The sequence below is a fragment of the Rhea americana genome, unplaced genomic scaffold (genome assembly GCF_003343005.1).
Source record: "Rhea americana isolate MKP2758 unplaced genomic scaffold, rheAme1 scaffold_12, whole genome shotgun sequence".
Classification (NCBI taxonomy): domain Eukaryota; kingdom Metazoa; phylum Chordata; class Aves; order Rheiformes; family Rheidae; genus Rhea; species Rhea americana.
This window is the reverse complement of record NW_028185261.1, coordinates 5,828,850-5,833,773: the sequence shown is the minus strand read 5'-3', so window position 1 is coordinate 5,833,773 and position 4,924 is coordinate 5,828,850.

Below are 4,924 nucleotides of genomic sequence, written 5' to 3'. Positions count from 1 at the left end.
CCTGCGCCCCCCTTTCTGGCGGACCCCGGTCCCTTTTGCTGGCCTGGCCGGCGGTGGGTTTCTGCCCGGGTCCCGCCACCCGAGCACGGCGGCGTGCAGAGGGAGCCTGGGCAGATTCAYCCCTTGGAAGCCCTTTAAGGCTGCAAGCAATAGCCCAGACTAAAAGGAAAATTGGAGAGTATGTTTTTATATGAAACCACTCTCCTCACGCTCTGTAATATATGGACCACAAGGCTGAGATTTCTCTATTAAATCCCAGAGTCAGCTGGAAGTACTTTCTGCAAACAGGATATTCTTTATTATCCCTTGCTGGAGTAATTTCTAAAAAAACCCAGATTGTAGCTTTTTATTACTTCCGTTTTGGTGGCAGGACAGAGACAAAGTTTCCTATGTTATGAATTATACATTCAAACAATAACACATTAATTCAATTATTCAAAGATGACAAATGTTTATGTGCTTTCGTAGTGACTAAGGAACAGATTTGCTACTTCACAAGAACTCTTACATTTTTATCAATGAAGTTTTATATTATCCTGTTGGTCCGGGAAAGAAACCAAACTCCAGCAAGACACGCAGTAAAAGGGACCCGACCATAAATTGAAGTCCTTTCATAACAGCGTTTATTCCTGCATATAGCCCGGGCTATTTTATCAGTTTGACAATTGCCGGAGTTGTTGTTATAAATCATCATAAGTAATTCCTGAAAGGGAGCGAGGCTGCTGGGGGGCGGGCGGAGACTGTAAATCTTTCTGTTTTATTGCTCTATGAACATATGCTCCGATTGAAGAAGTCTTAGATCCTTTACTGGAGACAAATTCACGCAAAGCTGGAGTCCCACTAGTGCAAAGGAGTAACATTTCCTTAATACTTTCTCAGTCCCCTTTACGATGTCTTAATTCTGGTGGCAGTGGCCAAGGTGCTCTTTTCTCTCTGCTGTCCTTTTTTTCTTAAATCACATTTTTATTCTTTTAGCAGCCACCTAATGGGTGTGGGACATTTTGCCGGAGGTTTCCGAGCTGCCCACCAAATGGGCATTTGCTTCCGAGTCCTCCTCGCGCTCTTTGCTCCACCGGTGCCGAACTTTTCACTCTCACTTCTATGCAAGGAGCAAAAGACCTCTTCATCATTCAAAATGTCTTAGCACCGCTCAGAAATATTTTCAGCTTTGTGTGTGTATATACACAAAGATACACAATACATTGTGTGCGTGCATGGATTTGTGTATGTACACACAGGCACACGAGCCTCTGTAGGAGCACAAAGCTATCTCTGCAAAAGTACACAGACGCCGAAATATATGGCTGATGGAAAAAGGATATAAAGAACCATTACCTCTTACTTGAGGCGAGATTTAAGCACATCATTTCCAAGAAATATAGGATTATAAATCTGAAGCCGTACACAATAATTTACATTAAACTTATGCCTCCATCACTGGACTCCAATCTTCTTATAACTGGTTTGCAAAGTCAGGAAAAGCAATGTAATTTAGATAAATGTTACAATGCACTTACGGTTAGTATTGTAAGGTAATACGTTACTGTCAGATCCCCATGCTTTGGATGGTAATGAAATCATAGCAGATGTTAGATTAGGTATGGTGTATTTATAGCTACAGATATGTTAGAAAATCAAACAGAGAAGCTAATATAAATTTTTGCCGAGCTGGAATTGTTGGGGATCTTCGTGTGCATACATGACGGATATACATCGGGTTTGTTCAGTGTCTCTTCATACACACGGAGAGGGGAGGCAGGCTCAGAGCAGACACACACGCACACGCACACACACACAAATGTCATGAGTCTTTTCTTTTTCCTAAGGCTCCTTTAGCCTCCAGATAGGGCTAGTCCCAGCTGCYCTGCGTTTTCCCAGCGCGGAGAAGGAGAAAATAAATAAATAAATAAAAATCGTGCACGCCAATAAGTCCTAGCACGTTGCCGTCAGATGAGAATTGCTGCGGAGTTACCCCTGGAGCAGACTTTCGGTTGCAGCCAGCCCCAAACACCTCCTCCTCCTCTGCCTGGAAATATCCCGAGGAATTCACCTCTCCCCGGTGCTGGAGCAGCCGCCGGTGGGTGCAGCGCGGCTCCGCCAGCCCCGCGGGGTGCGTAAGTGGGGGCCGGCCGCCGAGGGCTGCTGCGGCGGCCCGGGAGGGCCGCGCTGCGGGAGGGCCGGCGGAGACCCGCGCAGCGCCGGCAGCTCGCCCGCAGAGCCGCTCCTGCGATCACGTGGACAAATATGCCTCTATTTTAAGGCAGTGCCTGTATTTCTGATTATAAAGGGGTTTCTCCTGCTCTTCCCCAAAATTCATCAATGGCCGCGCGATTTAAAAACAAAACAAAACAAGAGCCGGCCAATTGCTGCCTTTGATTCCAGGAGGCTGATGGCTAAAGGGCTGTGTGTTGATTTTTTTTTTAAAACCCAACAAATTCCGATTTCCACTCGCCTTTTTTATTGGTAGTTGAGCCTGAGCCTGTTTTCATTCTTTCGGGAATTCTGGTGTATGGAAATGTCTGTAAAACCGCAAGATCAGGTTTAGGACAGTATTGTCTGCAGACAAAGGGTGAAGGATTTATTCTAAGAACTGCAAGCGCAGATCCTGAAAAGTGAGGAGCCCAGGTTTATGATAAATTGATACACAGGTAAGCAACTGCATGACAAAATGGGACCTTTAACCACAGGGGCTGCATTATCGCCTTTGCTCAGAGACTGTCTGGAATTTGTTTTCAATCTCTGCCCATGATGTCTACAAATGCATGGAATAATCTCCACCTTCTTGAACATTTTAAACTGTATCTGCTATTTATTATGCTCTTTAAATAAAAAGTGAACTCCTTCCAAAAGGCTAAGAGGAGATCTTTATCCCATTTTTTTCTATGGCTTCAGGAAGGGAATTACAATTAAGCAAATAAAAGAGGGCGAGACAACTTTGCTAGATGCTACCATTGCCCATGTAAGATTTGAGCATCACATTAATTCGTTGTCGGGGATAGCCGGGCAGGGGGTACCCGTGTTGTTTTGTAAAGGGCGATTTAAAATAGGCTCATTGGTAATGTAGCCCCTTCGTATGGTTTCTCAAATGTTCCTGCCAAGTGCCTTTTAGTGCATTTCCCTCTCCTCGCGTTCGTGTTCCTCGGTCGCTGCTGTTCCCCCCCCCCCCCCCCCGCTGTTTTCCTGCTGGTGTTACCGGTCTTCTCACGCCTTGGGGTTGCACAGGCTGTCGGAGCACGACGTGGTGTTTCTGTAGCCCGCCGTTCCCCGCAGCGCGGTGGTGCGGGGCGCGCTGCGGGCRCGCAGCCTCCGCGCCTGCTCCCAGCCCTCAGCTCCGGGACCGGCCCGGGTCTCCCAGGCAGTCCGAGGCGTCTGTTTCTAGCGACTTGTGGACCGTGCGAAGCCCGGGCGAGCTGCTGGGCCGGGTCCCGTGGAGACCCCCCCGAAGAGCCGGCCTTTGTGCCGGGGCGGCCGCATCCTGCCCCGGGAGCCGGGCGAGCCCCTCCGGCGCCGGTGCTCCCCACGCTGGGCGCGAGTGAGGAGGCAAGGGGAGAAAGCCATGGGGTCTTTTCTTTCTTTCTTTCTTTCTTTCTTTCTTTCTTTCTTTCTTTCTTTCTTTCTTTCTTTCTTTCTTTCTTTCTTTCTTTTTCTTTCTTTCTTTCTTTCTTTCTTTCTTTCTTTCTTTCTTTCTTTCTTTCTTTCTTTCTTTCTTTCTTTCTTTCTTTCTTTCTTTTTCTTTTTGTTTTTTTTCCCCTATTGCGTGCTATTCTGCTCGATCAGAACTTAAAGGCAGTACACATTTTTCTTAGCTGTATGCCTCCAAGCTGCTGGCCTGCCAAGTTAGTCAGCTGAATCCAATTACTGCAAGCAGCATTTCATTTGGCTCGATGGAAGCACTCACTTATAACTTCACCTAAAATTTCAATAATACCTATATTGGGCCCACGCCTGAATAATTCTAAAGATTTCTCGGGGTTTAGCTCAGGCAACTTTTTCTCCGAGGCCGGTTCTGATGGAGAAATGGTAGTAGCAGRGTGCGAAAGCAACGTGTTTGAGACTCTCAGCTTTCGGACTACAAACTTTGGGGGTTATTCTTGTGGCCATCGCAATTTAGGAATCTGCTCAACCTCTCCCAAGCAAAGCATGTCTAGAGCAAGGAGCTATTGCATATGAGGCTGAGGAGCTGCTTCGGAAAGGCATGTGAAGTCGATAATTAATTAGACACAAAATGAAAACTTACCATGTTAATCAACAGCGGATAACAATGACTCGCTTTGCAATATTATGATCTCTCCGCTCAGGGGCTAAGGTGCAACCCAACTTATGCTTTCTTCTTGTGCACTGTAAAGTGCTATTTCTAATGAACTCTGTTTTAAAAAAATAAAGCACTTAAAGTTGACGTACGCCCACGTGAATATATTATATAAGACGTTACCGAGACAGGCCTGGGCCAAGAACCTGAGCGAGCACCGTGTGTAATCATGAAGCTCCACTTTCCTAACTCCAGGTTGGCGGCATAAATTAAGGTGATTTGGAGGGGGAATGCTGCATCCCAACGGGTTCGGATAGGGATAGAAGACTTGGTGGAAAGTTGTAAGCTCTGATGTGTTGTGAGCTATTGGAGGCGCTTCCGTTGGTTGTTCATTAAGTGGTGAGTTATTGCTATACAAGCCAAAGGTCATTTCGAAGGCTTATGGTTGCTAGATATCGTCTTTATAATGACCTGGGCTTCTTTGTGGGGGATTTTCTGGCACTCTTAATGGTCTCAGAGTCCTGAGTCGACACCTTACGCATCCAAATGCAAAATGCTCATCTCGAGCCACAAATGTTTGCGGCGCATTTACGGCGCCGGACTTCCCTAGCTTATCTTTCTATCTAAAACGGGAGGTGAGGGGGGAGAGCAGAGCCAGCGCCGGCTCCGCGTCCC